The sequence below is a fragment of the Cupressus sempervirens genome, chromosome 4, assembly GCF_028749045.1.
Source record: "Cupressus sempervirens isolate cs-2001-9-10 chromosome 4, ASM2874904v1, whole genome shotgun sequence".
In the NCBI taxonomy this organism is placed as follows: Eukaryota; Viridiplantae; Streptophyta; class Pinopsida; order Cupressales; family Cupressaceae; genus Cupressus; species Cupressus sempervirens.
In genome coordinates, this window is record NC_143121.1 from 870,876,643 (window position 1) to 870,901,315 (window position 24,673).

Consider the following 24,673-nt stretch of genomic DNA (forward strand, 5'->3'; position numbering starts at 1 on the left):
TAAGAAAAATGGAGAAGGCATGCAACCAATAATAAAAGTGAAAGGAATGAATAGGAAATAAAGATTCAATATGGATCATAGATCCATACCTAACCCTAAGTCTTCAAAAGTCTTTATATGGAAGACAAAATCTCATTGTGAAGGACGTGAAATGAAAAATATGGAAAGCTATAGTGAAATTCATAGCAAAGAGTGAAAAGACTTAGAGGAAAAGAGTAGCAATTAGATATTCAGTTGATTAGAAAAAAGTAAGGAATATGAACAGATACCATATTTTAGAGAATCAAGATCAGAGAGAGCAGATCAAGTGCCTGAATTTAGAAATCAAGGATTGTAAGCTATCAGGTTTATTATACCTAATATTCTCTAGAAATTGTATTAGAAAGGAAATCATATGTTGACAGGTTAGCTTAATAGCTAGGTTGTAGATCCTTTGAAGAGGTGATTAAATCCTTTAACAGGGTGACACTTAATGAAAAGTGTTTGTAAATCTTTTAACTAGGTCACTATTGATATAGTGTAAAGCCTTTAACAAGGCAAGCCTTTCATAGGGCAGACCATCAGAAGTGGTCAAAATAATTATTGCTGTAGTGATTTTGTGGGTATCATCCCCACCCTAGTTTTACCTTCTTATTCCTAGAGGGTTTCTGGGTTACCAAAATCTAGTGTTATGTGTTGTTGATGCATATGTTTACTTCATGTTTATTTCATATATTTACATGCATGTAATATAATTGCCTTTATTAAATCCTTCAAGATAACCCCCACACACACTAACCTTACTAACCATTAACTACTATGTAACTAATCCTACCTAACCTAACCTAACCCCATACTCCCCTAAACCCCACCTAACTCCCTATTCCCTAGGCCACCACCAAGTGGGATTCCACTTCCCCAAACTTGGGCACTTCCCAAACACATGACCAAGTGGGGGGTTGCATGTGGTCCCAAGGTGAGAAGACTCTATTCCCTAATAGGTATGCATGGGGGGAAATAAAGGGGTTATAGGTCTAAGAGAATTTAAAGGCTCTCCTCCAATTAAAGTGAAGGGGTAAACTTCCATGTAAGTTGCCCCACTTAAAATTTTTGAGACCAAGACCCTAATTCATTTTAGATTTGATGTGATGTGCCACAAGTCATATATGTCTACACCTAGGGGTGAGGTAGGAGTAAAGTCTTATTTTGATAGGATGGAATCATATGTTTTAGCTTACACACACACACACACACACACACACACACACACACACACATATAATTTAATAATTTCATTCAATATATATTATCATAAAACTATTAATTAAATAAACTATATGGATTTTAAAATAGAATCTTTAGGGCATATGCTCTATCCTAAGTGAATTAAAACCTTCCTCATACAAAAGATAGTGAGCTTTTTGCTCTAAGGATGTAAAATTTTCTCAAGACCCATATTTTTTCTATGTGTTGAATTTTGAATGAAAACTATATTTTCATGGCAAGGGAAATATTCTTTTTGCAAGTCTTTTTTTTGCAAGTGAAGATTTGCAAATTCATTTAGTTAACCAAATGAGATTGTTTTTTTTTCTAAGTTGATTTATAGCATGGAGTTTGACGTACTGCTTGAGTATTTGAATAGGAATATTATGGATCCTAATAGTTAAGAACATGCAAAATAAAATACCATTTATAAACTCAAATTTTCTTAATATAGTTTGGAATCAATTTTGCATAACTCTATTTATCATCATTCGCTGTAGTTACAATTTAATCGATGAATACAAATTTGAACTTTAAGAATGTCACATAAAAGGTAAAACATCATTACATCTATTTTAGATAATCATATGCATATAAACTGAATTGGAAGAATATCATATGCAAAGAAAATACTCCATTTTTTTATTCAATCATCTAATTCAATGACTCCCTCAGGAAAGAACTAGGAAAGAAAACTCGAGATCATAATCATTTCAAAGATAAGTTTAACAATAACATTTTTACAACAGGACCATTATCCCAAGGAGAAATCTCCCAACACATTTGAATTGAAATAACAACTCTAAATTTTTGATTGGCTCCATAACAAGGTAGCCAATACAAAATTTGCAATTTCATCTAGGTAATCATGGAGAGAACAAAATCGGCTAGGAAATAAATAGATTTAACACGAAGACACAATCAACCCATTTACTCCCATCTGAGGTTTGAATAGTAGGTTCGTTACAAAACTCGACTAGGGAGAAGGTGAATTTTTTTAGATAGGAGATGTTGGTCACAACACCATAACAGATGCTCTTTTGAGGCTATAATCACAAGAACTTCTATTCTTTCATATTTCAATTCCCCAAAACTCAAACATGGTTTGTACTAATGAGTAGGAGCCCATAACACCCTACTCTCTCCCTCTCCTCATCACAAGGAGAGACTCTGCACTACTAGAGCCCAAATAAGCCCTCCTCCTATACATGGCCACTTTTATTTGAACTTTAAGAATGTTACAAAAAAGGTAAAACATCATTACATTAATTTCCAATAATCATATGCATATAAAATGAATTACAAGAATATCATATGCAAGGAAAATACTCCATTTTTTTTTTCAATCATCTGATTCAAGGACTCCCTTGGCAAAGAACTAGGAAAGAAAACCCAAGATCATAATCATTTCAAAGATAAGTTTAACAATAAAATTTTTACAATAGGACCATTATCCCAAGGAGAAATCTCCCAACACATTTGAATTGAAATAAAAACTCTAAATTTTTGATTGGCTCCATAACAAGGTAGCCACTACAAAATTTGCAATTTCATCTAGGTAATCATGGAGACAACAAAATTGGCTAGGAGATAAATAGATTTAACACGAAGACATAATCAACCCATTTAATCCCATCTGGGGTTTGTACAGTAGGTTCATTACTGAACTAGACTAGGGAGAAGGTGAATTTTTCCAGAAAGAAGATGTTGGTCACAACACCATAACAGATGCCCTTTTGAGGCTATAATCACAAGAACTTCTATTTTTTCATATTTCAATTCCCCAAAACTCAAACATGGTTTGTACTAATGAGTAGGAGCCCATAACACCCTACTCTCTCCCTCTCCTCATCATGAGGAGAGAATCTGCACTACTAGAGTCCAAATAAGCCCTCCTCCTATACATGACCACTTTTTTCCTATCCAAGGGTGAGTAATGCCAATACATCCCTTACAAATTTCCCAAAAAATCAAATGTAAACATGAAAGGAAAAATTTAAAGGAAACCCATTACAATGCCATCCCAAACATGTTCATCAAACATAGGAACACACATATGTAAAAACCTACTTAAGAAATGAAACATAGGATGAAGACATGAACTTGAAGGATTCCTAACTTCACAATAAGGTTATGGAAAACTAAAATTTGAGAAGAGCTATCCTTCCTTCTCGTTCACTCATAACTTTTCTCTCTAAATCTAGAGGTTGGGTGAACAATCTTCCACCCTTAAAATTGCCACTAAATAGGCTACTAACTCAACTACTAATAGAATGCAATAACTCCCCACTTGACCAAGGGATTCTAGAGTCTTTTAACTTAACCTCATCACTAAAGAAAACTTCATGATGGAGTATGATGCAGGAGCATCCAGTGGTGTAAGGGCAATCTTATATCACCTAAAAAAATATGTTTAGAAATAGTTTTGTTTAAATTTTTTTCATTTTTGGATACCCATTTGTGTCAAATAAAGGTTTCATCTCTCACAGTTCCATTATTAGTGTTTTGGGTTAGAGATTTTAAGCACCTTGGGATACATGTAAATGCCAAAAAGTAGGACTATGTAATTGAGCCATAATTATGGTGAGTTAGAGGGTGTAAATTGGAAGGATGGTTATATTTGTAATTTAAAACACTCTAAAAAAAGAATCAAGTGAAAAGGCTTCACGGTTAGAAAGTTATTGCAATTTTTTAGTTCTTGGAGACCTCCTAAGAGCGCTTCAAAGTCAGATATGGGGCAATAAATGGCCTTGTATAGGGCCAAAAAAATGGGGATGAGTAGAGCTCCTCCATAGGGCTATAGAGTTCTTTGGGAGCTTTCAATAAATGTAAACTGTTTGTCAATCAGAGTTACAGTTCAAAAGTTATGCCTCCCGGAAGTTGGACTACCATTTTTGGATTCTTCTAATTTTACACCAACTTTTAATGTGATTTATTGAACCTTCTATTTTGGTAGTGGATGCCAACTGACATATTGTATAATGTATTCCTAACCCTAAACCATTTGGGGCTTATTTAAGAACATTTCTAGCATTGTAAAGGTAGTTCTTAGTGGACTTAGAGAGAAGGTAATGTGTGGAGAATTTCTTTCTCTAGAATCATACTGTTGTAAGCCCATAGGGAATTTTTCATTGATAATAATATTTCCCTCTTCTTGTGTGTTAATTCTTGTCTTTGGTTGTGTCTCCATCAAGTGGTATCAGAGCTAGTTTTCTTGAGTGTGTATACAACGTGCTGACTATGAGGCAGTTTGCACTAGGACTGTGTGGTTGTTGGTTTGAGTCAAGAAGATGCCTTCACAAAGAGAGCATGGTGGAAGGGTTGGAGCTATTAATCCTAAGAAGGTTAGAGCTCTCTAAAGGTAGGTTCAAGCATTGCAAGAGGAGATCATAGAGGACTGAATGTTGCCACAAGTGACAAAAGTGAGGAAAAAAATGAAGAAGAAATTGGACAGGAAGGGGAAGGAAAAGGGGAAGTCCTAAATTAGGTAGAGGAGAGACTTTTTAGGGCCATTTCTAAGCTTGGAAAAAGACCTAAAAAGACCTAAAATAGATTTAATCCCTAGAGCTAGTTTGTCTAACAAGGCTACTCATAGGAGGACTCCTACTTAAACTAAGGAGCTAAATAGACAAGTTCAAGAGCCATTGAGGAAGGGTTTGATTCGAGAGAGCCTGAGTCCATGTGCAATACTTGTAGTACTAGTACCAAAGAAGGATGGAGAGTGGATAATGTGCACAGACTCTCAAGCTATAAATAGAATAACCATCAAGTATTGTTTTCCTTTACCAAGAATGGACGATCTTATGGACTATTTGAGTGGGGCTCAATACTTCACAAAGATAGATCTCAAAAATGGCTATCACCAGATATGGATACATGAGGGAGATGAGTGGAAGACTATATTCTAAACTAAAGAGGGTCTATATGATTGGTTAGTCATGCCTTTTGGATTGACCAACGTGCCAAGCACCTTCATGCGGCTAATAAATGAGGTACTAAAGAAATTCTTGGGAAAGTTTTTTATTGTCTATTTAGATGATATTTTAATTTTTAGTAAGAATTTGGATGAAAATTTATTGCACATTTGTAGAGTCCTTGAAAGGTTGAGGGAAGAGAAAATTTTGATTAATTTGAAGAAGTGTAGCTTTGTACAAAAGGAGTTAGTCTACTTGGGGTTTGTTCATTTGAGGGTCTCAAAATAGATCCAGAGAAGGTAAAAGCCATCTTGGAATGTCCTACTCCAAGGTCTGCTATTGAGATGAGATCATTTCATGGTCTAGTTAATTTCTACCAAAAGTTCATTAAGAATTTCAGTGGCATATGTGCACCCCTAACTAAAATAATAAGGGGGGATAGGAAAGAGTTCAAGTGGACTACAACAACTGCAAGAGTTTTGAATTGTTGAAGAAGAAGGTGACAAAGCAACTCGTGTTGGCACTCCCAGATTTCAATAAAGTGTTCCAAGTAGATTGTGTTGCTAGTGGTAGTGCTATTAGGGTATTATTGAGCCAAGAAGGTAAGCATAATGTATATTTTAGTGAATAATTGAATGATGCAAAGAAGAAGTATTCTATTTATGATCAGGAGTTCTATGCAATCATTTAGGCCTTAAAGAAATGGAGACATTATTTATTACCAAAAGAATTTGTCTTGTATATTGATCACTAGACATTGCAGTACCTAAATAGCCAAGGTAAATTGAACTAGAGACATTTGAAGTGGGTAGAGTTCTTGCAGAGCTATATATTTGTGTTGAAACATAGAAGTGGAAGGTCTAATAGGGTTACAGATGCATTGAGTAGGAGATAGTTGTTGCTTATAGTAATGCAGGTTTAAGTGGTTGGGTTTGATGAACACAAAAATCTGTACCCTAAGGATCCTAATTTTGCTGAAGCATGGAAGGCTTCCAAAGAACTTGTTACTGTAGATAGAACTAGGTGGCTAGATTATTTGATTCAAGATGGTATGTTGTTCAAGGATAGTCAATTATGCATTCCAAGGAGTTCCATGAGAGAAAACTTGATCAAAGAGAAACACAGTAGGGGAATGGCAGGACACTTTGGTCGAGATATGACCATTTCCATTCTTAAAGAACATTAATTTTGGCCTCAAAAATCAAAAGATGTGAAGAAATTTGTGTAGAGTTGTCAAGTATGTCAAGCAGCCAAAGGATTTAGTCACAATATTGGACTTTATTAGCCATTGCCTATTCCATCAAAGCCTTGGGAGGACATAAGTATGGATTTTGTTCTTAGGTTGCCGAGGACATAAAGGGGTAATGACTCAATATTTGTGGTGGTTGATAGGTTCTCCAAGATGGCACATTTCATCCCATGCCACAAGACTCATGATGTTGTACATATTGTAGATTTTCTTTTTAGAGAGGTGGTGAGACTACATGGTCTCCCAAAGAGTATTGTTTCCGACAAAGATACTAAATTTGTGGGATATTTCTGGAGGACTTTATGGAAGAAGTTGAGGATAGAATTGAGGTTTAGTTCTACATATCATCTACAGTCTAATGGGCAGACTGAAGTGGTAAATAGAAGTTTGGGCAATTTGCTAAGGTGTTTAGTGGGAGATAAGCCCAAGGGGTGAGATTTGATTCTACTACAAGCAGAATTTTCTTACAATAACTCCATAAATAGGAGTACTAGTAGATCACCATTCCAAATTGTGTATGGAATTAGCCCAAGGACTACACTAGAATTGAGGAAGATGGAGCAAGAGGAGAGGAGAAGTACTGAGATAGAAGAATTTTTTGAACATATCAAGAGCCTACATGAGGAGGTCCATGTACACATTACCAAGATCAATAAATAGTATAAAGCTAGGGTTGATCAATAGAGGAGACATAAGGAGTTCCAAGAAGAAGATATGGTTATGGTACACTTACAAAAGGAACAGTTTCTAGTGGGTGCTTACAACAAGCTAAAGATGAAGAAATTTGGCCCTTGTAAAATTTTGAAGAAACATGACTCAGAAAATGCATATGAGGTTGAGTTGCCAGATGGGATTCACATTTCTCCTATCTTCAACATTGTAGACTTAATAGAATATCATGATGATGGCATAGATGAGGGGTTGATGCTAGAACCATGTCCAATTCCTACTTCTAAGAAGAAGGAGATAGAAGAGATTCTAGATAGTTGTGTGGGTAGGAGTACCAGAAATAGGAAATATGAAGAGTAGCTGGTGAAGTGGAAAGGACAACCAATAGAGGACTAAACTTGGATATCAACAACAGAGGTTGCCCATTTGGGTTTTCCTCTACCATAAAGTGACAGGGTCACTTTTCAATCTACCCTAGGTGTCTGATGTAGGAGCATCTAGTGGTGTAAGGGCAATCTTGTATCACCCAAAAAAATATTCTTAGAAATAGTTTCTATTTAATGTTTTTTTATTTTTGGATACCCATTTGGTTCAAATAAAGGTTCCAACTCTCACAGTTCCACTATTAGTGTTCAAGATTAGAGTTTTTAAGCACCTTGAGATATGTGTAAATGTCAAAAAAGTAGGACTATGTAATTGAGCCATAATTATGGTGAATTAGAGGGTGTAAATTGGAGGGATGGTTATATTTGTAATTTAAAACATTTTAAAAAATGAATTAGGTCAAAAGGCTTCATAGTTAGAAAGTTATTGTAATTTTTTAGTTCTTGGAGACCTCCTAAGAGCACTTCAAAGTTAGATATGAGGCACTAAATGGACTTGTATAGGGCCAAAAAAAGGGTATAAGAAAATCTCATCCATAGGGTTGTAGAGCACATTGAGAGCTTTCTAGAAATGTAAACATTTCATCAATCGGAGTTACGGTTCAAAAGTTATGCCTCCCGGAAGTTGGACTACCATTTCTGAATTCTTCTAATTTTACACCAACTTCTAATGTGATATATTGAACCCTCTATTTTGGCAGTGGATGCCAACTATAATATTCTAGAATGTATTCCTAACTCTAAACCATTTGGAGCTTATTTAAAAACATTTTTGGCATTGTAACGGTAGTTCTTAGTGGAGTTAGAGAGAAGGTACTGTGTGAAGGATTTATTTCCCTAGAATGATACTATTGTAAGCCCATAGGGTATTTTTCATTGATAATAATATTTTCCTCTTCCTGTGTGTTAATTTTGGTCTTTAGTTGTGTCTCCATTAGAGTATAACTTGACAACTCATGGTTAACTTCCAATTTTTGCAATAAAGCAAAAATGAGATATTTGGGTGGTCACCAAAGTCAATTTAAGGGGCTAGAGGGGTGGAAAATGCCTCCAACCCATACATATATCCCCTAGATACTTAGTTTTCATAATTTTTGGCCTGTAAGACTATTTAGTGACCTATTAAAATGTTTAAAATATTTGGACTTCCTAAAAACCCTAAGAATGCAAATTTATCACTAAACCCTAATTAGGGTAATTAATCTTGATTACCCACTAATTAGTATTAGGTCACTAACCTAGTCCATCTTAAATTTTTAGGTTGCTCGGCTAACCCTAGTTATCATGCTAAAATGCATGCATGAATCATGAGTGTCAAGTGACATTATAAAATCACTGTTACAAAATATTAACACTTAATGATTATAGAACGATACACACATTCAACTTATGATACAAAAGAAATACGAAACAACAGGGTCTGCATCTTTCATTAGACTCAACTCTAATTTTTATGAATGATACATAGGGCCTAGTTTTGATTCTCCATTAGATTTCTTGGCTAATAATCCTACACACTCATTTTACACATTAGTAGCTCGAGAAAAATCACATACATGTATTCAAAACTTATTTGGATAACCATATAAATCAAAACATCAATCTTTCACAAAAATAATCGTTTATCTCATTTTTTCTCATATACTTAACCATTAAAAATTGCATAATCAAAGTATTAATCATATTCCTAATGCTACATTCACTTACTGTACTACATGATCAGTATACATGTTCATAAAATATTAAATAACATGATTAAACATCACAAAGTAAAATATCACACAACATAAAATAACATAATAATGTTCAGTGTATCTAACAATGTCTTGACATATGTAGTCATGAAGTATCAAAATAATAATGTATCAACTATACTATGATGGGTCAGGGTGAGGCCTCACATCCTCCTCCACTAGGCATGAACTTCCTCTTGGAATTCATAAAAAAGATATGGTATTGGGATCGCATCTATGTTGCATCATTTCATGAAGTTGTGACCTCATCATAATAATCCCACTGGACCCTATCCTAGTCCATTTCTTAGCCTTGAAGAGCTAGGGCCCATTGGGCAATAATATAGATAGGCTCCAGCACTAACTGCCTATTTGACTCCACCTACAAGACATTCCAATATATAATGTGAGACTCATCATAGATGTATCCTCTAAGTATATAAATATGAAACACATTATGGATGTGTGATAGGCTAGGTGGTAAGGCTAGATGATATGCAACTAGTCCTATCCTCTCTAGGATCTTGAATGGTCCAATGAATCAAGGTGCTAACTTAGAGCTCTTTTCAAATAAAATTAGGCTCTTGTGTGGTTACACCCTCAAGAAGACTATATCCAACCTTATACTCTCGATCTATCCTCTTCACATTAGCATACTTCTTTTGCCTATCCTATGCCTCTCTTAGGCACTATCTAATCAGGGTCACCTACTATACCATCTCTTTGACTAACTGAGGGCAAATAGACACTGTATCCTTGATCCTATCCCAACTCAAGGGAATTCTATAAGGTCTTCCATACAAGGCCTCATAAGTTAGCATACCTATAGAGGAATGGTGCCCATTGTTATAGGCAAACTCGAAAAGATGCAAGTATTCTTCCCATTTGACCTAATGGTCCATCACATACATATGTAACATGTCCTCCAATACCTAATTCACTCGCTCAGTCTAACCATTATTCTAAGGATGGTATGATGTGGTAAATTTAGCCTAGTTCCTAATGCTACCTACAAATCTCTCCAAAAGGATGAAGTGAACAATGAGTCTCTATCTGAGATGATCTTACAAGGAATTCCATGAAGTCTGACAATATCTAGCAAAAAAACTTGAGCTATGTCTCATGCTATGTATGTAGTATGCATGAATAAGAAGTGGGAAACCTTGGTCAATGTGTCAACCATCACCAAAATAGCATCATGGCTATGAGAAGACATGGAAAGACCAACAATAAAACCCATAGATATAGCATCCCACTTCCACTCTACAATCTCATGAGGCTAAAGAAGCCCATTGGGATGATGGTGTTCTACCTTCACCCTTTGACACTCAAGGCATCTCACAACAATGGTAGTAATCTATACTCTCATGCTCGACCGGTGATATAACTATCTCAAATCTACATGTAACTTCTTAACACTAGGGTGTGCTACATAAGGTGCTCTATGAGCCTCAAGTACAATGAGCTCACATAAACCTCCAATAGAAGCTACATACATATGTCCCCTATGATGTAAAAGTCCATCGGACTCCAATGAATACTCTGAATACTTCCCTTCTAAGGGTTTTTGAGAATGCACCATTTGATTAACTTCTACTTATAGCTCATCTATTGGCAAATAATGTAGGATCTACTCTCTTAAATTAGTACAAGTATTCATAGATGAAAGCTCATGGAACTTTCTACTTAGGGCATCTACAACCACATTCTCCTTTCCCTTGATCTAATGAACATCAAAATCATACCTACAAAGGAACTACATCCACCTTCTTTGCCTAACATTAAGGTTTAGCTGAGTAAATATGTACTGGAAGCTCTAATGGTTAGAATGAAGTTCGAATCTATGACCTAGAAGGAAATGTTTCCACCTACTAAAGCATGAACAATTGCTACAAGCTCTAAGTCATGAGTAGGGTAATTGAGTTCACGAGTCTTCAACTTTCTAGACTCATAGGAAATAGGTTGTTAATCCTACATAAGGACTATCCCTATACCATCCAAAGACACATCTATGCACACCACAAAATCCATAAAAGGATCTGGTACTACAAGAATCTATACACTCATGAGGGCTCTCTTTATCTCTTGAGAAGCTCTATCACACTTCTCTATCCACTTGTAATTCTTCCCTTTTTCATAAAGAGATGTGAGCAAGTGTGCCAATCTAGAGAATCTTGTAATAAAGCATTGGCAATATCTTGTTAGTCCCATAAAGCTTCTCACTTCAGTGACACTAGTGGGTGCTGGCCAATCCATGATAGCCCTAATCTTTGATGGATCTACTGAGACTCAATTTCTTGATATAATATGACCCAAATAATGTATCTTAGGTCTATAGAACACACACTTTGACAAGCTATCATACAATTGGTTCTCTCTTAGCTTCTGCAACACTTGTCTCTGGTGCTCTTCATGCTCCTCATTATGAGAATATATCAAAATATCATTATGGAGTATGACCACAAACTTATCCAAAAAGTATAGAATACTCCATTCATGAGGCTCATGAATACAATTGGAGCATTCATGAGGCCAAACGGTACCACAATGAACTCATAGTGACCATACCTCATATGGAATGTAGTCTTGTGGATATCACTATCCACAATCCTCAACTAATGATAGCCTAAATTTAGATATATCTTTGAAAATACTCAAGCACTATGTAGTTGATTGAAGAGATCATCAATTCTGGGAAGTGAGTAATGGTTCTTGATGGTTACTTTGTTCAATTTTTGATAATCAATACACCACCTAAGTGATCTGTCCTTCTTCTTTATGAAGATTATTAGTGCACCCCAAGGTGACACATTAGGTCAAATATGCCATTTCTCTAAGAGTTCCTCCAATTGAGTCTTTAGCTCACCAAGCTCATGAGTAGTCATCCTATCAAGTGCTCTTGATACTGGCTCAACTCCTGGCACAAGATCTATGTGAAAATCCACTGCTCTTAGTGGAGGCATACTAAGGAGCTCTGAAGAAAATACATTTGCAAACTCCTACAAAATTGGAAAATCATCGAGGGATGACTCTCCCTCTAAATCTTCCTCTCTATCACTAATGATGATAGCAAATAACTGACATCTCATTCACATGCACTCTCTAAGCTACATAGTAGAAATCATACAAAGAGATACTAGTCTCTTCTCTGAAGATCACTCCAAAGATCCCATATTCATACACACATTCTACCCTCTTCTATTGATAATCTATCTTGGTGCTATGGGCATAAATCTAATCCATTCCAAGGACAACATCATAAGAACCTAGAGGGATAATGCATAGATTAGACATCGTGGTCATGAATCCAATCTGAATCTAGAAATTATGCACCATGGAACTAACTAAAACCTTGGCTCTTGGGGCTAACTCTATTTCCCTACTGACATCCTATCTAAATGCCACTAGCTTGCAATGCTCCACTACATAAGGAGATATAAAAGAGTTAGTAGCTCTGAAATCAAATAAAATAGCAACCATACTACATTGTATTATACCTATGGCCTTGATGATTGTGGTCTAATGCTCAGCTTGGCAGTTGACAACCACTACAAAAACTTTGTGGGATCTACCCATGTCACCAACTGTCAGCTCTGAAATAGCCCCTTTGAGCACTAGTAGACACTCTCTAGCTATTTGACCTATGCCACCACAAGTGTAGCATAGTTATTAGGTATAATATTGTACACCCTATGATTTGGACTATTGTGGGCCTCCTAACTTGCTAGATCCACTGTATCTACCTCTAGAAGACTGTTGAGTCTTCACTAATTGAGATTATGGGACCTATGCCTTTTGATCCTATCTAGTACCCAATGACTACCACTTCTTGGGCTTAGAGCCCTAATAACCCTATGAGAGTTTCTGTTGCTACTATTGTAGTTTTTGCTACTAAGACTGTTAGCCCTTAGAGGACCTTGCTACATAATTTTGATTCCCTTTCCAAGGGGGTTTCTGTTGTCCTAACTATTGGGTAGAGTTTTGGTTCTAAGACTAATCTCAAGACTCCTATCTACCCTGAGTATCCTCAACAACTAATGTTATCTCAACCACCTGTCTGAAAGTGGTAGGAAGACCAAATAGATTGCACCCTAGAGTGACAAATTTAGGCATCCTTCATTAAACCATCTTCCTAAAATTCTTCTCATTAATAGGATTGCAACCTTCATTACTCAATCACATGACCTTATGAATTAGGTCATTGTCAATAACTATCTGCACATCACCTAACCACATCATATCATCGTGTACACTACTCAAAATTATTTGGGTCTAATCATGATTATTAAACTCTATATAAAACATATACTTCACTAGATTTAATCTATCTAGGTGTGCATACTCCCACTTCAGGGTTAGGTCATTATTACACATTTTTCCCAAATCCTAATCAATATCATCATCACCAATACTTTCTATCTTTAATTTGACTAGCCATTGAGATTGTAAGTATAAACACTAAAAAATTGGATTCAAACTCCATAAAATACCTTAAAAATGTGATTTAGGGCTTTTGCAACTTTCCACTTCACAACCTTCACTTTGATGTCAAATTTCTCTTCAATTTTCTCAAGACATTTTGCATGAACAAATAGTACACACAGTATTTCTTGTGATCCTTAAATCATTTCAAATTGCACTACACATTAAATGTGTATCTACCACAAATTCAAATACTATCTTCATTTACTAGTAAGCTTGTTTTCTAAATTGTTGCTCACTGAGATCATATCTAGATTTGCACACTTGACCATATCCTTCTCTCTATGTCCTTAACCTTCTATTAATTTCACAACTTCCAACTCTCTCTCTAACATCAATTTTGGCCAACTAATGCACTACTTCTACTAAAATTGCTTAATCTGGGTAGGATGTGTTGGCTCCTAAATTAATGGTTTTTTAATAACCCAATGATAGGAAAAAATACATCTAGGGGAAACTAATTCCCATATGTAACATACCTATTCAGACACTAGGCCCAACTATAAGGCTATACTCCTACTTTAGGCTTTGCAAGACCTAGGTGGGTGAACTTTATATTCTTCATATGGTACTAGTTTCAAAGCATACAACTAAATCTAGACAAAGTAGATAAAAACCTTATTTCTCCTATAATTATGCAATGAAAAATATGTGCAGTAGAAAATTGCAAACTTGATGAAATCCACAAGCTAAGTGAGGGCATCATTTCAATTCTTAAATGGAAAGGGAAATGGATAATTGATTAAAGTTTGATTTCAGTAGATCCCAAATATGTAGCAACAAGAACATGTTGATCATGTAGTTGATCAATGGCTTATCTATTGGGAAATTCCACAAATCACACACATACATCCATGATATCAATGACATGTCTCCTACATCAAAATATGATATCTATCCTATCACTTTGTGAGTTAGAAATTAGTGTTCATAAAGACCTCATACTCATGAAACATCCTTATCATGTAACTAATAACCCTACCAAATATATATAACATTTACATGCCTCTTTGTTCTAACAAAAAGACATATAAGACATACAACCTTAAGGAGTTGTAAATAGGTTTAAGTTCTTTGTTCTTAAACCACAAAACATTGTAGATAACATAGATAGGAGATGAGAATCAAAATGAAACTAAGAAGTTTATTGTTCCTTGTATTCATTTCTTTGAAACTATACATTCAAGATGCATGTAAATAACTCCTAAAACCACTAAACAAACCAGAACTATCTATATTTTCTATATTACTAATATTCATACAAGAGAGAATGTTGAATAAGCGTGGAATCATAGTAATGGAAAACCTTCCAAATTGGAACCATCCTTGTGGTATCACAATAGTGAAATATATCTAATAAACTAGAACTGACCCTAGAGAAAGAAAGAAAATAGAAAGATATAGGAGAGGAAAGAAATCTCAAATCTAATCTAGAAGTGACACATGTCCACTTGAATCTTTATCCCTTGCTATTGCAAAGCATCTCTCTTCTCTCTACGACCAAAATCTAAAAGGAGTCTCATCATTAAGCTTCAATAAACTCAAAATATCTCTTTCAATTAATCAAAAAACTTATTCTGATAAAAACATTAGGTATACATCTAAAATGCTGATAAATCCTTCACTAAACTAATTTGGAGGTGAAAGACATCACCAACTACATCCTTACTAACTTTGGCACACGCCCAATTCACCATTTTACGAAAAACTAAGTTTGAACTACCTTAGTAGAATGTAGTTGAAAAATAAGATCCTAGGACAAAACCTTGAATATCTCAAATCTACCACTTCTTATGCAAAAATATACCAAAAATATAGAAATATCATTTTGAGGCCTTTCTGTTGATGTATGATAGTCATATGTTTTCTTATCAAAGATGCCTAGAAGATTAATTTGAAAATCATGTTCAAATATGCATGTTAGGACTACATTATTGTGTAAAAATTTCATTTGGCCTATAGTCAAAACTATATCATATACCATTTTAATTTAAATGACCCTTTGCATGTACTTTGGAGGAAAATAGTAAAATATTAAAAATTATGCAGTTTGTATTTTTCCTTCTAATTTTCAATTTGGGTCAAACTGCTTTGACTAGCTTGTGACATGTGGCAGCATGGGATTGATCCATCCTTTGCTTTGTCACCACTACTTGGACACCACATGAAACCCTCTAATTGGATCTCTGAACTGCCACTTGGCACCTAACACATTGCCATGTGGCAGCCTCCTATTGGACCTTCACGCATAGTCACCTTACCACATCATCAGTTTGTTGGGTGCCTTGCCATGTGGCATCACTTGATTGGTTGTTCTTACTTACCATCATGTCATCACTCACTAGAACCCACTTCCACATGGTGAATTGTTGCTTCCCTACATTCCTTAATTGCCTTGCATCTTCAAATTCTAGGGAAGTGTTAGTCATCAGATCTGCCATGTGTCATTATTTGGTGAGTCGCTCCTATTCTTCACCACATCACCGCCATTTGATCCCACTTCCACATGGTGCCTTGGTGCTTCCGTAAATTTGTTAATGATAGAGCATCTTCATTTTATGGGGAAGTGAGAACTATCAGATCTTCCATGTGTCACAATCTTATGAAGTCAATCTTGGAACCCCCATGTCATCTCTTCTCAATTTTTGTGCCATGTGGCCCCTGCAATTGGTCTAGCTGGTTGCCATGTATCAACTTTTGATTCATCTGATAGTCCACATCATCGTTTAGTCAACATGTTTGTTCATAATTTTTTCACCTCTCTAACACCCCTAAGCCCCATGCAAGTAGTCTACTTTCAAAAGACCACGTCTTTAAGACACTTAATAGTAGTGCAAAAAGGTATTTAAATGTTAAAAGGTTCCCCAGTCCACTCAATGTGGGACTAAATTGCTCACACTAAATATGAAAGAGAAAAGGAAAACTTAATCCATGTGTATCTTGCTCTGACCAAACCCAACCTTGCATTCTAATCAGTGGGTGCTTTACCAACAATGCTCATTAAAATGTTAGGATTACACAAGTGAACTGATTGCATGAATAAATGGAACAATTTATTCTCACTTTTTGTGGAAAACTCTCACAAACCCAAAAATAATTAATATCCCTTCTATATGTACTACTCACCATAGTCCTCTGCATTGGAAACAACAACATTTTGGTTTAGGAATAATCAAGAAGACACCATGGAAGGGTAGGAAAACATGGAAATAATGAAAGGACTAATAAAGACTCTCTTTTCTTGAGCATTTGGTCTATATCATAACATTACTTGCTTGGAAACATGCTTGGGGCCAAGGGAAAGCCCATTTTCATGTAATCATAGATTCCTCAAATATCCATGGTACATATGAAAATGCAATATCCTTCCACTTTCTCCATTGTGTTTTTCATTTCAACTCCACTATCATGGACAGCTTTATTTTGCAAACCAATTTTCACAAACTTCTTATGTTTCAAGTCCTCTTTTAAAATTATTTCCTATGACTTTCCCAAGGCTTGGCCATGTTGAGGAAGTAGCTAACTTTGTGGAGGGCCATGGAGAGAGATGGGAAGGGAAAAATCATTCCTTTCTTTCCTGTCTCATGGGTGCTTCTCATTAGGGAATAAGACCTCTTTGAAACACTGCTACCATTCTTTCATTGAGAACTTCTCCCATCTTGTCTGTAGCAGGGTATGTGACCCTTAATCAGATAATTCCTTTTTAGACATAATTATCTTTTAGGTGGCTAAAGGTACATTGATTGGAGAGTCTATTCATTAATCTATGTTTGTGTAAATATAGTGGGAGGCAAGCTTGAATCTTAGTCTATTGCTTCTACCCATATCTACATATAAAAAATAGATGCATTACCTCTAGTAAACCTACATATCTAGGTTTGAAAAAGGAACACAAACTCAAGTAACCAAATGATCTATTGAGCTCTATGTTCCTTAGTATCATTATTTTACTTGGCTAAGTTCATTTTTGATAGATTGGTAGTAAAAAATATTTATTTATTTGTCCCTTTAACTCCTTATAAATTGAGGAGCGAATTTAGTGTTGAAGGCTCTCCTTTAGCCAATGCCATCATAAAATAATATGAATTCCTTATGAAATTAAGTTCCACTTAATGGAAAAAAGATGTGTTGATTTTTTGTTCAACATTCTCTTACCCTATCAGATTTCATCTCATGATGACTTTAGGATCAAAAGATATTGACCATCAAAGTTGCTCACTTGAAATAACCTACAACCAAAAAATGTCAGAAAACCATAAAGTGCATTTAGTTTTGGCTTCAAAAATAGGGCAAATAGACATTTGAGGGATTGAAAAATGAGGCACTGGTTCACTATCATGAGGAGAGTATAAATTTATTGTTTGGGCTCATGAAGAATAACTAGGTGAATTTAGAAAGTGGTCAAAGTTAGGTACTCAAAATTGTAGGAATGGGGACACTAGCAGAAAAGTGATTTTCACAAATGAAATGGACCTGGGAAAGTGTATAGACGGATTCATTAAGACTTGAAAAATGGAACACTTAAAGTATTTTCAGAGTAAAAAATAGTGGTACAATCCATCTATTCTCATCTATCATAGATTTGAAATTATGACATCCCAAATAGGGCGACTGATCAATCTGCACTTTTAGACACCAGTGAAACTTTATAAATTGCATTTAGAATTGTATTTGAAAAATAGTCAAACAAATTCATCATAGGCTCAAATCTAAAACATACCAAGTGTCTGACCCCTATAATGCAATGCAAAAATAATTTTCTCATTGGTGTCAACTGGGTCAAAATTATAACTGATCAAACAAGGCTTCCCAGAATTTTGAACAATTAACATCAACATTACAACAATAAAAAACCAACTTTGAGGGATTCAAAACCTAGTCAAAAAAAATCAAAATGACTTGAAATTTGAAACATAGGTTCTTTGATATGCATAATAAACACTTCCAAAGGGACAAGTCATGAAACATAACCGGGTGCAATATATTTAATTGCAAACTAGGCCTCATATCATTGTTTGACACTTCAGAAAAAATGTAGATTTGGAGAATGCTCAAAAAGAAACTCCATGGAATGACTCAGAATGGAAATTTATCAATACAAGATGCACAAATATACTGAAAGAAAAGTTTTAGAAACATTTAACACTTCATGGGCCTCAAAGTAATGGCCGAGTACACGTGCATTAAAAATACTTATAGGGCTCAATTTTAAGAATGGTACTCAAAATTAGGGATGCAATTTTGAGTCCCAACAAGATGAGTCACAAATAATTTGTGACTTCAATTTTTTAACAAGTGCATCAAAATATTGTTCCTCCAAAACTATATAAGAGCTTTCTAGATAATTAGCTATCAAAAATGCTTCCTTGAATTCATCAACATGTTCTTTAATTACTTCCTTTTGATTGTTGTCACTGCCATTATCATTCCTTTTGTCATTTTTATTGTTGTTCCTTCTATTATTAGGATTCCTGTTAAAGTTCCTATTGTCACAAAAGCTTCCACCCTTGTCTAAATTCTTACCTAAGGACAACCTCATGAAACATGGAAACAACCTCCAAGCTATGGGACTTGAACTATGAGGTTGAGTCTCCAAAGAAGGCTAGCTTTATCTACTATTAGGATGCACTTAAACTATTCTTGAAGAGAAAAGGGAGAAGGAATACATGAAAGAAACTACCTAATCTATTCTAAAGAGGTGATGCACCAAAATAGGGTGTCCAAACTAGTCTTTTCCCATACATGCATAGTGCCATTATTATGATAGTCCAAAGATATACAAATTCAAACTTTTCTTTAATCTACAAACTCCACAAAGATCAGACAACCATATGAATGAAAAAAGGAAAATTCTTCACTTCTTATCATTCATAGGATAAAGAGATACAAATAATACAAATTATAGATATTTGCAATATGTCAAAGAGAGGAAAACAAGATTACACAATACAACGATGGTTGAAAGAGATAAGGCAAAAGGGAATTTATAGTAGGATGCCAAGATAGTACTAGAGAAAATAGAGAACATCTAACCCTAAGAAAGACTACAATATCTTCCTTTAAAATGCAAGAAAAACTTGGATGACTTCCCTCATATGACAAAAAACTAACCACTCCAATCAAATCTCTATAGAATAGTTATTGCAAAGTTGAAAAGATTTGGCTATTGAGTAAATCCACACATGAGAGGATCAGTCCCACACCAAACAAATCTCTGAGAGGTCAAGAGTGATGGTTATTTAATCTCTAACATAATGAATAGATCAACCAATGGTGGTGGAGTATTTTTTTTTCATTTATCAAGCCTAGGAATTGATGAGTGTAGTTATAGGAGATCGAAAAGATTTGATTCATCATTCAAGGAACTACTTGTGTTGCCATCAACCTCCAACTCGATCATGACCCTTAGTCAACTAAGGTTTAACCATTAAGTCCTACTATGTGGACCAAACATTTCTCACCATTATGTCACCTTGTCAATGATCTGATACTTATGCCTTGCATTCAATCACCCATGATCACAACCTTGTCATCACCTTCTACTAATAACTATTACTTCTTATAAAACTACAATCCACTGGTCATCGCTACCTTGCAAACTACACTTAGCATTCTTTACTAACCACCATGATCTTGTGAAAGTTGAGGTTAGACCATATCTAAATTGTCACCCTCTTAGACTGATGTTACAGTCTGACCCTTGCGATCAAGTGAAACAAAGGAAGCTGCTACTTTGCAACTCAAACCTTCACCATTTCTTGACTCACATAGATTATATGTTGGCTATATATCTAGATGATCTAATAGTTTAGGATATGTCTTGAAATACTCAAGATCTACCTTTTCTACATCATCACATTTTAAACCATAGCATACCAATCTAGTCATGTGATTAGGAAAAATCAAAACAAAGTGCACCTTCTCCACCTTGATTGTAGACAACACCTAATTGATTGTGACCATGCAAATCACACAATCACAACTAAAAGTATTATAAATCATAACATGAAATAAGGAATATGGAAAACATTAAATCATTTCATGAGATCCCTAGGTGATTGTTAAAATAGATCATTATTTGAATTTGATTTTTTGGTGGGAGGGCAACTTTGGGCCAACATTTCTGGCAACTTAAAGGGGATGCAAGCCTGCTTAGCATATGACTAGTGACCATCAAAAAGATCCATTGGGTTATAGATTCTTTGAAACTATGAAAATCATCAACTCACCACTTCTATTGTATTTTGTGCCATAACATGCCCTCTTCCTCTACAACTTGCAAAAAAATTAGAACTAGACCCTTTTCTTACAAAACAAAACATGTTTCGTGCACTTCTTTGAAAATAGGAAAGAACAGGAAAGAAAAACTACTCTGACTATGCACATAAAATATTGATTCTCATCAAAAATAAGGTTTAAGATACATCCCATTAATTGGAATAGGAAAGACTTTTCCATTAGGCCTGCTCAACTAAAAGGTATTAGATTGTTTACAACTAGTGATTACATAGGGTCTACTCCATAAGGCATCAAACTTTGAGTACTCCCTGCCTTCTCTTTGTCTACATCGCAATTCAACACAAGATTACCCTCCTTAAAAATTTTGGACTTAGACTTCTTATCAAAAATCCTCTTCATCTATTGTTGATGTATTTCTAAGGTCTCGATTGCTTGACCTCTTTTCTCCTCTAGCTCCATCAAAACTGCCATTCTTATAGATACAACATTATTTTCAATCAACTCTAGCTGATGAGCTAGGTGAAGAGTAGGAAATTCCAATGAGATAGGAAGCCTAGCTTCTCAACCATAGACTAACATGAAGGGAGAATTTCCTATGGCTCTCTTGGGAATTATTCTATTAGCCCAAAGGGTAGTCTTTAACTTTTGGTGCCAACACCTTTGGTTATCTTCAACAGTCCTCTTGATGATCCTAATCAAATTTTTATTAGATGACTCAACCAAGCCATTACCCTAAGGGTAATAATTAGAGGATGTGCTCAAGTAAATACCATGATCAAGTGCCCATGTACAAATTTGAGCTCCTATGAATGATTTGGCATAATCTAAAATAATAGTTGAAGGAGCACCAAACTTGGTTATAATTTCATCAAGGAATTCAATGACTAAAGGTTCTATGGCATCCTTTAGTGATATTGGCTCTACCCACCTTGTAAAATAATTTGTAGCAGCTAGAATCCATTTATGACAGAGCTGGAAGGAGGATTAATGGGACCAATAAAATCTAATCCCCATTGGGCAAAAGGTTGATTGGCCTAGATAGGATGAAGTGGGAGAGCTACAAGTCTCTACTTACCTAAGAAGAAACCACACTTCTCACACTTCCTCATATGTTTGTGGCAATCAAGAACAAGGATGGACTATAGTAACTAGCTCTAATAATTTTCATTGTAGTAGTTTTTACCAAAAAGTGGTCACCATCAAGACCATCATGAAGTTCTTCAACTATCCTCTCTACTTGATCTGTATCAGTATATCTTAGTAGGGTTCCATTGAAATCTTTCCTAAAAAGAAAACCATCAATTATAGCATAAGGAATAGACTATAGTCTAAATTTTCTTCTCTTAGCTTTATCCAACCCTTAAGGATACCCATTCCTAGTTAAGAGGGTCTTCATATTGTCCATCCAAATCCTTGGATTGTCATTTCTTGCCTCCTGTTGTTCTGCCAATGATAAGATAGCCTCTTCATTAGTTTCATGAGATGAGATTATCTATTTGCATAGTCCTTTTCCCCTTATTAGTTTGGTGATCTGAACATCCACATCATATTCCTTTACCTTGGTGATCCAACTAGCTCTTTTCTCACTAATGTCTTTGCTTAACAAAAAATCCTTTACACTAGCATGAGGAACCAACAAATGGATTTTGTTATGAGATAGCAGGTTTCTAAATTTGTTCAAGGCTCTTATGACTAAAAGGGCCTACTTTTCTACATAGCTATACTTATTTTCATATTCTTTCGAGTACTTTACTAAAAAAAGAAATCTAGGTTGCTCTTCATTTTTTCTATTTAACTGAGTCAAAATACTCAACTCACCTCCCAAAGTATAAAGGATGAAATCCTTATCATAATTTGGATTAATGAGAGTAGGAGCTAAAGATATGGCTACTTTGATCTCTTCAAAATTTTCTTTCCCTTCCTTGGTCCATGAGAAGGAAATATCATTTTTTAGCATAGCTGTAAGAGGTTTCACCATGGTAGCTTGGTTAGGAATAAATCTTCTCACAAAATTTATTCTACCAAGGAAACTTTGCAGACCTTTCTTGTAACTAGGAAGAGGGAGGGCAAGTATTGCCTTTGTTCTTTCTGGATCAATGGTCTGGCCCTCTTTAGATATAATATGTCCTAATAATTTCCCTTGATTAGTGGTGAAGACACACTTTCTTGAATTTAGGGACACCTTGTACTCTCTACATCTCACTGTTATGTTATGGTGACTGATTAGGAAAGTACTATACATACTTCATAAATTTTTTGGGGTTTAGTTGATGTTGTGGCCAAAATATGGCCGACATGTTGTAACCCTAAAATGACATAAAATACTTGTATAAAAGGGCTTAGGGTTAGGTAGTCTTCATTAAGTTGTGATACAAAATTGGTTCTTGCGATAATATTGAGCTATAAGGGATTACAGACTGTAATCAGGTTGTAATCACTAGATCATAATAATATCAGACTTGCTATTTGGTGGACATAGCCTAGGGATTGGGTGAACCATGTTAAATCTTGGTGCCTTGTGTTATTTCCTATGTGATCTATTATTTTATATTATTGGTTATATTTGCATATAATTTTTATTTCTGCCAATGGTTTAATCCTAACAAGTGGTATTAGAGCAAGGTTGTCTTTTAGTTATCCTCTATAGGAAAGTCACATGGTTAAGTGTGAGTCTCATGGTTGAGTGGCAGTGATGGAAGATGAGGGTAAGTTGAGGGTTGATAGGTTTAATGGGCAGAACTTCTAGTTATGGAAGATGCAAATGGAAGACTATCTTTATTAGAAGGATTTATGGAAGCCGTTGGAAGGCAAAGCCAAGAATCAGGGATCTATGTCAAATGATGAATGGGATCTTTTGGATAGAAATACACTTGGAAGCATTCAATTATGCCTGGCACTATTAGTGGCATTTAATATTACAAAAGCAAAGATGAAAAAAGAGTTGATGAAAACCCTAGTGACATTGTATGAAAAACCCTTTACTTCAAATAAGGTATTTCTCATGAAGCATTTATTTAATATGAAAATGGTAGAAGGTGGATCTATTGCAGATCATTTAAATGAGTTTAATACTATTACTAGTTAGTTATCTTTTTTGGGTATCAATTTTGATGAGGAAATTAGGGCTCTCTTTATTTTGTGTTCTTTTCTTGATAGCTAGAATGGCTTGGTAATGGCTATGAGTAATTTTGTTCTTGGATCTAGTACCCTAAAATGTGAAGATTTGATTGGTGTTTTTTTGAGTGAGGAAACTCGTAGGAAAACCTTAGGTGGATCTACATTAGGAAGTGCTTTGAATGCACAAAGCAGGGGGAGAATGACTGAGAGAGGAATTAACTCTAGAAATCATGGGAAATTAAGAGGAAAGTCAAAGGGGAGGAGGTCTCAATCGAGAGGACCAAATGACTACTGATACTATGGGAAACCAAGTCATGAAAAGAAAGATTGCTAGAATCAAAAGAAAAATGAAGGAGATAAACCAGATGGAGACAAGGAGGCAAATGTGGTAAGTAAAAAATTTGAAGAGGATGCTTTGCTTCTATCTTTAGAAAGTGTTGATGATTCCTGGGTTGTAGATTCTAGTGCTTCATTTCATGCTACACCTCATAGAGGTTATTTCATTGATTATGTCCAAGGAGATTTTTGACTTGTTTATTTGGGGGATAACAAACCCTATCATATTGTTGGAAAGGAAAAAAATAAGATTAAGTTGTAGAATGGGAATCATTGGCTACTACATGCTGTAAGACATGTTCCAAGGCT